This window comes from Lichenostomus cassidix, chromosome 2, assembly GCF_008360975.1.
Source record: "Lichenostomus cassidix isolate B80296 chromosome 2, HeHo_3.0, whole genome shotgun sequence".
Classification (NCBI taxonomy): Eukaryota; Metazoa; Chordata; class Aves; order Passeriformes; family Meliphagidae; genus Lichenostomus; species Lichenostomus cassidix.
The window spans coordinates 141,493,457-141,505,656 of NC_139482.1; the positions used below are offsets into that span (position 1 = coordinate 141,493,457).

The 12,200-nt window shown below is 43.7% G+C and overlaps 1 protein-coding gene across 4 annotated transcripts in view; it reads left to right on the forward strand.

Moving 5' to 3' along the window:
• Positions 1–711: 711 nt before the first annotated feature.
• The window catches only part of LOC146442415 (uncharacterized), a 31,312-nt gene continuing 19,823 nt past the window's right edge, over positions 712–12,200 (forward strand). Inside the window, exon 1 of one of the 4 annotated variants that reach the window (XR_014850254.1) lies at positions 712–1,193. The gene's annotated coding sequence lies outside the window, so the exon portion shown is untranslated. Of the gene's footprint in view, positions 1,194–10,661; positions 10,938–12,200 lie in introns of those variants that run through there. The other 3 variants (XM_085053568.1, XM_085053567.1, XR_014850253.1) reach the window with 3 other exon arrangements.

The window sequence follows — 12,200 nt, forward strand, 5'->3', positions numbered from 1 at the left end:
AGCAAGAGAACTACTTCTCCCTTGCATCCCTCATCTGTCTCATGCTGAGCTTCTGCCCTGGAAGCTCCTCCTGTGATGTGTCTTTTAGCACGTCACAGGACTGCTGGCTGTCTTGGTAGCACAGCATGTCCTTGCAGCTGGGAAGGGGTGGGACTTCTGATGGAAGAAACTTCTGATGATTGCTCCTGGTGTGCAATACCTGAGCAGAAGCCATTAGTAAGGGGAAGGAGTCTTTTCTTGGGCTGTTGCCATATTGCTGATAAAATATGAAAGAATTAATATGAGGTAAACACATCACTCTTTCCAGAAAATCTGTGATGTGACTGCAGGTTACTCAGAGAAACTGTGGTTGCCCTATTCCTGTTCATGGCCAGACTGGATGGGACTTTAAGCAGCCTCATCTAGTGTCAGGTGTCCCTGCCCGTGGCATGGGATTGTAACTAGAAGATGTTTAACGTCCATTCCAACCCAAACAATTCTATGATTCATTCTATGATTCTATGGTTCTATGATTCTATGACTGTAGGACTGTGTGCTTATGCCCCCATGTAAATGGAGAGGAGCAGAGGAACCACCGAGCAAAGTCTCCTGTTCATGATGTCTGTGCCAGAATGTGAGGCTGGTGAGGTCAGACCATGTGGCCACACACAAGGTGGTAACACAGCTGGGAAGCTAAGAAGTCTGTTCTCTTCCAAAAGCCCAGCTTTGGATGCTTGCTAACTTGACCCAGAAATACTGGCAATGGCTGCTCCCCACAACTTCCCCTGCAGATCCACGGCAAAGTACAGGTGCTGTAGTTGAGCAGATAATCCACCTTGTCATTCACCTATTAGACTGAGAAACAGGTTCATATTTTTTCTTCACTAGCCAATGGAAAGCAACAGAGATGCAAAGCCTCAAACCATCTGTGAAGGTGATTTTAGGGCTTTCTGCTGGGCCTGTTCCAAATCCCCTGGCTGGTCTCAGTTGCTGAAGCTTCAGTGCTGCAGGGGTAGCAGCTGTGGGGTTTGTATACAGCCACCTGCACCAGGGAAGGCCTTGGGCTAGGCTGCTCATGGTGTGTGTGGAGGATGGGAAGGCTGATGCACAGCTTGCCCGCCATGTAGGCCTCTCAGAGGCCTCCAGTCACACTGCTTATCTCCCGCAGCCCTCACCACACATGGATGCACAGAATGAACCTGCATCAGCCCCAGGTGGGCTGTGGGTGTGCCTGGGGAAGGGGAATTTGCTGAGCAAGACAAGGAGGGAACAGGCAGCTGGAGGATGTGCTCTGGGGCATTGGTGTTGAGGCAGAACTGGGGAAGCTTATGGGCTGCAGTTTGCATCAGTCTGAGGCAGTTTTGCACACACCCCCATCAGACTGAGGCACCAGCAAAGCTGGGTGTGAGCAGTAAGACACCCTTGAGAGGTCCAAGTGTGCTTTAGCAATGAATTTGCCCTTCTAATGAAATGAAATGGGAAGATCAATGCTTTCAGGGCTCTGGTCTACATCTGTGAATAGCAGCTACTCCTACATGTTACAGTGAAGTGCTGCAATGATAAATAAAACCATTAAGGTCCTGAGGTGCTCAGAGTGCCTGCCAACAAGGCCCACAGAGCTAGAGAGGGAGGTTGCTAGGTTGGTGACACGTTTTTCGAGGCAGCAGGAGTATCCAAATTTGAATCAGCCTGCTGATGTCCACAGTGCTTGGGGAGGTCCCTGACTCCTTACTCAGGCCTGCCTCTGGAAACAACATGCAGGAAATTCCCCACAGCACACACACCAAACACATTCCAGCGAGGTGGTTTGCAGTCAGCTGCAAGCATCCCTCTCCTGTAACTCACTAATGATGCTGCTGAGTTGTTGTAGGCTGCCGGGGCCAGCCAAGCCTAGGCAGGCTGGACTCACTCCTGTGGATTCATTCATTTCTGTCTGCTACCAAGAACCATTTTTCCACCTTAGTTAAATGCACACCTTGAGACAACCTCCTTGGATTGTCGACAAATAGCAGGTACAGTGTCTGCTGTGTTAAACAATTGCCACCCCTTTGTGGAAGGTACATAAGCATGAGGAAATGCTGCTGTGCTTCTTGTTTAAGAAAGCATCAGCATTATCCTTGTCTTCCACTAAGACCTTTCTGATAGTGCCTGTGGGAGGAGAGCAAGGAGCAGATGGTTATTCCTTCAATCCTGTGAACTAGTTAGATGAAAACCATATTCCTAGTAGAATCCACTGTCAAGGAAGCTTCTGGCCTGCTGAATGGCAGTGCTGGTTTGGATTTATAAAGTGGTCCCTGGATAATGATGTGTGTGTTCGTTTTAACGACTTTCATACCTGTAAGAACTGACAGCCCTATGCGTTTGCCTTTCTGGAGACAGATGTTCTCCCACCTGGTTACGTGGGTTGATTCCAACTGGAGAAAGAGGACAGCATGAGCAATGTGCTGTTCATTGTTATTTCATTCCCTTCTTTATTCCTTTCCCTCCTTCCCTCCCTCTTTCCCTCCCTGGGCTATCTTTTAGGCAGGAGCCTGACGGATCACATCAGCTGCTGCAGGGAAGCCCCTTGGCCATCCACGTTCATCCTCCTCTGCCGTGTAGCAGCACAGGAGGAGGCTCAGGGCAGGGCTCTGAACTGATTTCAGCTCAGCAGCACTCCAAGCAGTTTGATGATGCTTTCCATCCTCACATGTGATACCAGCTGCAGACTGGGCTTGGTGCTCATGCTTACAGGCAGTGCTTCATTTCAGCCAGCCCCTGTATAGGTTAACAATGTTAGCTCGACACCAAATCCCTTTTCTTGGCTTTTTCTGTGTAACATGGTGTTCTCTTGCTCTGATTCAAGTATTTTCTGGTTCCACATGAAGGAGATAACAGCATGAGCAAAGCTGTGGGTACAGATAAATCATCTGTAGGGGAAGATAGAAACACCATTTTTTGGAAGGCAGCAAGGCCACCATTCCAAGGGACCAAAACACTTACTGTAGCAAATGTCTGCAACGATCAGTTTAAATCTCTACTGCCTGAAATTCAAAGTGATTTCAATGCAAAGCCATTTTCCAGTGCATTTTTGTATAAGAATGAGCAGTATAAAAACACTCCTCTATGAAGATTCAGATTCTCATTTTTCACCTGACAGGTCCCTTATTTGTTGCTATAAACTAAATCTAACCCATAGTTAATGTGAGGGAAAAATTCCAAATTACTTCAAGGGAAGAAAAATTAATTGCATGCATTGTGCTGTTTCAGGGATACACTGATTCAAAGGTCTAATTCTACTGGGTGTCCTCCCTTTTTAACATTTACAATCTACTGATCTTAAGAGTAATTCGAAACAAGAAAATGTTATTTTGCTGCTACAGAATAGATCAGGCAAAACAATTTCCATAGTCTATGCCATTTCCTTGTTTGAAGTAACATCCACATGAAGGTGATGACTTTGGGGTAGACTAATGAACTGTAGCTTGGTTACAACAGAAAAAATCACAAATTAGTCTGATTTTGGATCTTCTAAAGAAGTGCCTCTGTGTAATTTTGTGTACTGGTGAAACTCAGCAAGACTCACCATTCTAGTGAAATATCATCCTTTTTTTTACCTTTTACCTTTTTTTTTTTTTTTTTCTTATTCATTTTCATTTCACTCTTCATCCATGAGGAACTCTGAACTATTTGTGGCCTGAGTCACATTCTCTGTTGCACTTTCTTTCATAAGTGCAGAGGGGAAACATTGCCAGTTCTGGGTTTCCATTACAGACTAATTAAAGCCATATAAAAGCCAGATTTCAAGAATGGCTTTCCAAGGCAAACTGTGTCCTGGGCTGTATTAATAGGAGTGTAGACAACAAGTCCAGCAAAGTGATCTTTCCCTTCTGTTGAACACTTATGAGACTGCATCTGGAGTGCTGCTTCAGTTCTGGGCTCCCCAGCAGAAGAAGGACAGTGACAGAGCCAACAGACATGAGCTGAAATCTGAAAAATTCGATTTTAAATATTAAAAGAGTGATTTTTTGTGGTTTGTTTGTTGTTTTTTGTTTTTTTACCAAGGGAGTGGTCAAATAGTGAAATAATTTGCACAGAGACAAAGCTCTCAAATTTATATTTAATCTTCATATTTGAAAGCATTAAAGACTCACCTAGATCCATCCCAGAACAACGTGATCTAAGCAGACTTCCTTTCCAAAGGGTTGAATTAGATGACCTCTGCAGGTCTCTTTCTGGCCAAATTGTGATTCTATGATTCTCACAGGTATATCTATTCTCATGATTTATCTACTTATTAATAATACCTACCAGATCCAGTGAGTATAATTTACAGTTTCTTTCAATTCCAACATGGAGTCTGGTTCAGTAAGAACTAGATAAAATCTTCTGCTCAATGTGAGACTCTGTGAAGAGAAAAGAAATCCTTGAGGGACTCCTTGTCTAAATACTTAAGTTCCGAATTTCCTGGACTTCAAAGGCAGAAACACTTTTCTGCCTGGAAACATCTTTGTCTGTGGATGCCTGAGAATATAACTTTCCTTGTCCTTGCAGATATACCAGGTCATCTGAACAAATGACCCCAAACTGCTTCCCTGAGTCTCCCCCAGCTGTTTGTACATTTTAGGGCTGTGTGTGCACTTTATCCATGGTGACCAGCACCCTCTCAGTTACCTTGGGTGGTGCCCGGGGGACCTTGTCATTGCCCTAGGATGGGGCTGACAGGCTGGAGCAGTCAATGGTTCTTATGGTCAAGGGCTTCATGAATTCCCTTCCCCAAAGAAATTTTGGCATATTAGTACTGATGGGCTTAAGCCTGAAGTCCAAGCTCAACACAGTAACTGCAGCGCCAGGTCTTAACGAAAAATAGCCATTACAAATCCCAAGTCAATGCATGCTTTAAGGCATGAGGTTGCTTCCATTCTTCACTGATCCAAACAGGCTTGTGAGAAAGTGCTGCTCTTTCAAGCAAGGCCATGGGAGCTTGGCTCTCAAGGACTGTGGTCTCTTTGCTACTGCTGTGTTCAGTGCTTGTGATGGACAACCAGGTGGCATCTGGGGTGAAGTCACTGAGAGCTGTGCATGTCTGGGCTCCTCTGGCTTGGAGCTGGCCTTATTCATTCCACAAAAGAGGCTTTGAAAAGTTGATTGCTTAGGAGGTTTTTAGCTTTTCCGAAAAGGTTTCTCTGTTAAAAGCTTCTGGTTGGAAATACCAAACCCTGTTGTTGCTAAGATTAAGGTATTTGTTTCTTAGAAATGGCTTATAAGCAGAGACCAGCACATGGATTATTGCTCCTTCTTTAGCCAAGTGGAGCGAAGGTTCTTCAAGTAAATTGGGCTTCCAGGAGGATCAGTTTTGCATGTGATTTTGATAATGGCTTTGGGGAGGGGAGGGTCAGATCTAATTTGTTATATTTGTAACTCATATGGAAAAAAAAAAAGAAAAGATCAGTACTTACCACAAGCATATTGGGGGTTAGGCTGTTTTAAATGGAGATAGCAAAACCAGCTGTTGTGTTTCAGTAAAAATTTTGAATGTTTTAATTTTGCATACTAATGAAAAAATGGTACATGATCAGATTTATGGGTTCTGCTTGTCTGGAACAGGATTTTTTCCTCACTTTTTTCTATGTTTCACCACTGCCACCCCTACCCCCTCCCCCCTCAGGCTAATGTTATAAGCAAAATAAAATCTGACTAATTAACAAGACCTCAGGAAGATTGTAAATACCTGTCAGGAAACAAGAATATTTTTTGCTGTAGCTAAAAATGACCTTAACTGTAACCTGGAAAGATTGTGAGTGTAGTTTGTGAATGAAGTCAGTAACCATGCTGTGGTTCTTCCGGCCTTATTATGAAATGCACATCACAGATTGTGTCTAATTGCACACAGTGGTTTTATGGTATCTGTAGCTACTGATCCAAGACTCATGTCAGATATCAGCACTCTTGCTATAGTTAAATGCTGCTGCCATGTAATAGGTTCTGTTTATCTCTCTTCCAGCTTCCAAATTGCTGTGTCTTGGGTCAGTGGCCTAAGTTCAATTTTTGTAAATTCTCGAGTGACGTTATTAGCTCTCCTCGTTAAAAACCAGGATGAATTAATGCTGCTTATGCCCCGTTCAGGGAAGCGTGGCCTCAGCTTTTATCATTGTCACTGGGCTTGCTTCTGCTAGGATTCAGCAGAAGGAGATTGGTGGAATTCCTTCAGGAGGGTGTATCCATCCCTTTCCTTAAATGAAGAGGGAAATCTTCTTCTGATGTTCACAGAGCTTGCAGGATTGCTTTATTCCTTTGAAGGTCTGGAAGGAGGGAGACCTATGATATGGAGAACAGATACATCCTCATTTTCCCCAGCCTCAAATGCACAAGAGCTTGAGATGTACTTACAAACAAAATGTACAGTAAAAAAATGGATATTCATGTACCTGAAGTTCAAGGCTGCAATGTTGATGCCTCAGGCAGCATTACCATACCATCCTTAGCCCTCTTGGTCAGTCCTCCCTGTGCCTACCAGATTCCCAACACCATGATCTGTTTCTGTGTTGCCAAAGGGCTCTTGTGATGCCTGTGCCTGGATGGAGCTTTCTGCAGTGGCTTGTCTTTCACTCTCCCCTTCCACTTCATCAAATAGCAATGACAACAATGATGATGACAACAAATAGCAATGGTGTTCGAGGTCTCCACCAGTGACACCAGAATAAAATGCTGCTGAGAGGGATTGTGTGTGTCCTGTCCCCTATCTGTTTTTCAGACAATCAACACTGCACAGAGCCACTTTCGGTCTTTGGTATATATGGTGTCAGCTGCCATGAAAAGGACTAAAGTGGTGGAATCCTTGCTGCACTTCATTTTCATGCAGCCCTGTACTGCTTCCAGTTTCCAGTTTCATAACAGTTTTTGCAGAGTGCTTTGTTCTTCCCCTATGCAATTGGAACTGGCAGTAAAATGTGGATTATTCTCAATGTTTAGCATCAAGTCCTACATAAGGGAAGTGATTTATCAACAAGATTACAGGCTGGAGTACTGTGAAAATTGGACTCCAAGGTGCCGTAATTCTTTGGAAAATGCCAGCCATGGTAGGTTTGCCTCCCAGTGGCTGTCCATTATTGATAGCCTTATTCTAATATTATGTTTATATTGTAAACAATGACCAGCTTCTCAGCTTTATACTTATACAGGTGCAGCTAATTCAAGTTTTGATCATCGTACTCATCTCTGTTCTTTCATGGCCGTCCCCTCTTCCTTTGCCCACACAGCCTTTTTTATTTTCTTTTTTTCCTTTAATTTTATTTAAGAAAACTACTATCTCTTCCAAAAAAACCTTTTCCATGCAAAGTAGGGCCATAAGAAGTCATAATCACTAAGATATTCTCCTGGAAACATGGAAATGCCAGTGCCTAAAACATTCTGATGTGGTAGATGAGATAGGTAGGTACTTGGGCCAGTTGCACAGTGCTATGGAATCTTCATGTCACTGATAGCTCATGCTGCTGCTCAGTGGCAGAGAGAAAAGAATGCTGTAGTTCTCCTGGGACATTTTTTAATTACTGGGCCTATGGCAAGGGAAAGGAATAATTAGCACAAATGCCCACTTTAAGATACCCAGCCATTGGGTTTTTCTTTCATGGGAGGGCTATGGGCTGTGTTACAAAATGTGTTCAGTGGGATGATGTGGCTGTTCTTGTGCCATCAGCAAGGAATGAAGTGGTATTTCAGTCTGTCTGCCTGCCAGTGTTGCCTTCTCTTATCTTCTTAGCTCACCAGACCTTGCTGGCCCATGAACATTGGTGATGCTCTTAGCTGCTAGACAGCCAACCCACTGAACTGGGGACCCTAAACTCCCCTAGGCAACATCAAAGATTTCAGAAACAAAGTCAGCTGGAGGAACAAAGAAATTGAAAAATTTGAGATGTGTCTTCCATGACCCCATGAAACTTAGAGAAGTGTCAGACTAAATTGCTCTTTACATTTTTTGCTTCATATCCTGTTTTATCTGCCTGTCAGGGCATTGTCTCTTTCCCTGAGAAAGTGAAGAACAGCAGGCACTGAAAAAAATCAAAGTGGTTGCACTGCTTGGAGGCTGCAGTCAGTGGTCCCAGTAAAGCTGGAGGCATGGAGATTTCTAAGACAGGCTGTTATCTAGAAGCTGCAATAAAATAACTGAGCAGTGATCAAGTGTAAAGTTTACCCCTGGCTGTGCCAGCCTGTTTTAGACTGGAATTCTTTGATATTGAGATAGGCATCACAGGCTATCCATAAAATTTTTGGAACCAGCAAATTTAGGAGGCAACTGTGATACAAATAAAAGAAATTTTTAGGGTCATGAAGCAAGCGAAATTAGCAGAACTCCTATTGAGTTCACCAGGAACAAGTTTGGGCCTTAAGTTACTTGGCTCATAAATCTTCAGCAAGATTGAAAGAAAAAGAGTCTAGGATTTTCTTGATCTAAGATTTTAATAATGTTCAACCAGGATGCTGTTTAATCTTCAAAACAATTACCAGCACTCAGAACACATCAATTGTTTGTATTCTGAGCTCTGTGTTACACTTATTCATGGACAGGGAAATTACAATGAGAATAATCATTGTCAGAATACTAATGTGATGTAAACTAGTGTAGAGATATTTATTCAATGGAATGCAATTACCAGCAATACTCTATTTTCTGAACAGTGTGACTGTAATCCAATTTAGGCTGTTTAACCCCTGGTGATTTGTTTCCGTTTGTATTGTGATAGGCTGAAAACAGACAGGATTGCTGTGGGCAGCAAAAGGGAGAGTAAGGGGAAATAGGACCCCATGTAATCTTAGATCTTAATGACTTAACTAAATCTACATAACCACAGGGCTGTTCTTCATGGTAGTACTGATAATTGAATTTTAAAATAAGGGTAGATCCTACAGTCACTTTCTCCCAACATCATTTCATTTTCTGACAAATGCTTAGTCACCAGTTTAAAAAATCCTTTATGACTTTAATCTGAAGTTACATCAGGACCCTGGATTTCATATAAGACAGGATTCTCAGGTACATGGTGGAGGCAAGTGATTAAGAAGATGTTCAAGGTGACTTTCATGACCAACTTCTCTAGCAGAAATGTTCTCGACTGTAGGAGTTGCAGCAGGATCCCATGGGCAGAGGGCAGCTTCTCTCCTTCAGACAGAGGGGCATCATGGGAAGGACAGAGCGTGGGGACCTTGCTGCAGGCAATTTCTGAAGACTAAAAACCTTCAGCTAGATACTGGTACACTCATTAGCACAGAGGAGTCCCCCTGAAACTAGCACAGTTTCTGTGCTTCTGAAACTAGCACAGGATATCTTACGAGCTCAGATAGAATTCTTGGGATCTGTTTTTTAAATAAAAGAATAGCCTGAATAATCTTGTTTTAGGTGCAGAGGGTTCTTTTGTAAGCACACAGAAATAGGTGGGGTATGTGGCTAGCACAGGTCTTTCTCGTGAGAACATTCCGCTGTGTTTTATAAACAAGGATAAAGTCTGGATGTGTTTCAAACAGTGTCTCGAGATTTGTACAGCTCAGGCCTGGCCAATTAGGCCTAGGGGGAGGTTTCTAGCTGACCAATCTGGGCGACCTCTGAAAAGTCTATATATATATGGAAATCAAAATAATAAACTCTTTTTCTTGCCACGCTGAGACCTGGGGTCTTTTCTCTGCTAGCGGCTCAACAGCGACAGGGGAAGACCTCTGTCCATCTGGTATTGGGTTTGCTAATGGTGATGGCAATTTCCCCAAGACAGGAAGCATTCAAACAGAAGCCATTGTGTAACTGCTACCAGACTAGAAAGCACAGAAAAACAGCTCTCTCCAGAGAAATAGGCCCTGGATGGGAACCTGAGTAAGATTTCCAGCTTTAGGGCATTTGCACTTTCATTCAGGTTTTCGTGTCACTTAAGCACTTGTCTTGGGCAAAAGATGCCAGCTGGGGCTGCCCACATGTGCTATTGATGCGTCTTGCAATGGTAAGAGGGAAGCAGAAATGAGCAGGTAAGAGTTGCACACTCAGGACAGAGTGGTCCTAACTCCCAGGGATTCTACATATGGGAGATTTGCAGAATCAGTCCCTGAGTATTTCCAACAGCCATTCAACCATAAAAGCTGTGACTGAAAAACACACATACTATTCTTTGAAGTCCCAGTTGAGCTGTTTATTTTTTCACTTTTAATTTTTAATATAATTTGTCTTGTGAGTTTGTATGAGGCGTCCCTCCCCAGTCATTTACCAAGAGTGCTGTGGGGATTCCTGACAACACAACTTGTGCTCACCACATCAGTGAGTTAAGGAAGAAGGCAGTTGTGTTTCTTACAGGAGTTCTTACCTGGGCCCAGATGGATTCAAACTGCAGTGCACTGGGGCCTTGGTACATCTGTAACAGAAGAAACACCTGCAGAGCAGACTGTCAGGTGACAAACTTCCTCTCTGGACTAGCTCTCATCTAAGCTGAATTCTCTTTGCCAATGTGCACAGCCTATGTTAATTACATTGGTGAAAAATAAGGAGAATCAGAGCCTATCATTCCTTCCCTGGGAAAACCTTTTCCAGCACTTGGCTGCAAAGCAAACCTGGCTGCACAATCCCCAACCACATCCTCTTCCAGTGCCATTCCCTCTAAGCAGTCTGCTCACCTTGAACAAATTGCAGCACATGGCCTCTGTGAAAAGCCAGACCCTCTTTGCCACTTCTCATACCACCAGGCTTGGAAAGGCCAGTGTTTTACAGTGAAGTTGAATGTCAGTTTCTGTTCAATACATATGAACTTGGAAATGAATCATAGTTCCATCTAAGCCACTTTTCTCTGATCACGGACCTTTATAATTCCTACAGATTTATGATATGAATTTCACTTGATGAAGATTTTATGCACAGATTTTAAGGTAATGTTTTTGGCTATGAAGATATGATACCATTTTACCTGGGGGAAGAGACTGATCTCCACCTGGCTACAACCTCCTATCAGGTGGGTGTAGAGAGTAATTTCCCCCTAAGCCTCCTTTTCTCTAGGCTAAACACCCCCAGCTTGCTCAGCCACTCCTTGTCAGACCTGTGCTCCAGACCCTTCACCAGTTCCTCAGTTGCCCTTCTCTGGGGGCTCCAGCACCTCAGCGCTGCCAAAACTGGGCACAGCACTTGAGGTGTGGCCTTGCCAGTGCTGAGTACAGGGAGACAATCCCTGCCCTGGTCCTTCTGGCCACACTATTGCTGATATAAGCCAGGATACCATTGGCCCTCTTGGCCAGTTGGACATCATTGTCATCTGCTGGCTTATATTCAGCTGGTTGACCAATACCCCCAGGTCCCTTTCTCCTGGGAAGCTTTCCAGCCACTCCTCCCCAAGCCTGTAGTGCTGCAGGGGTTGTTGTGATCCAAGTACAGGACTTGGCACTTGGCTGTGTTGGCCAAGTTGGGCTATTGATCCACCATCTTTTTTAGTGGAAAGCCCTAATTCCTATGTGACCATCTTCAGGAGTTTCTGTGGTTTCTATCACATCAATAACTCTTGTGTCTTTGCTGAAACATGGATCTCCATCTCTACCTCTACAGAGACAGCAGACTGAAGGACCTTGCTAGCACACTGTTCCTCAAACATTGGCATGATGCCAGGCTTATCTCTAGTGATCCTGGTTTTATCCCTTTCCCCCTTCAAATCTATCTTAAAGCTCTTTCAATGAGCCCTGCTGTAGCCTGCACAGTTCCTGTTCCCTCTCGGAGACAGGCATGCCCAATATTGCCAGCAGGCCTGGTGTCATGTAGACCAGCTCATGAACAGAAAACCCAAAATTCTGCCAGTGACAGCAGGTTCCGAGTCAGGTATTGGGCTGCTGGTCTTTCTATTTCTTCCCCCATCATTCCCTGGAACTGCAAGGATAGGGGAGAACACTACTTGTGCTTCAAATGTTCAGCTGCAACCTTACTGTAATTTGCAGTGATCAATTCCTGTTTTTAGAGGTAAGCATGGAGACTAAAATCCTTATTTGAGGGGATGGTGGGAGCCAAAGAGCCACATTTGGCACCCAAACAGATCTCAAAATTTCACAGTCCAAGTAAATTTTGCACCTAAGAAAGCCAAGTGCCTGCAGAGGCTTAAATGGGAATGTGTGACAAAGTTTATAAAGAAAGAGGTTAGTAGACAGAAGGGAAAATATAAAGAAATACATTATTAACATTTCAGATTGTCCATGTAGAAGAAAAATAAGGTGGTAGATGAAATTTTTGTGTTCTG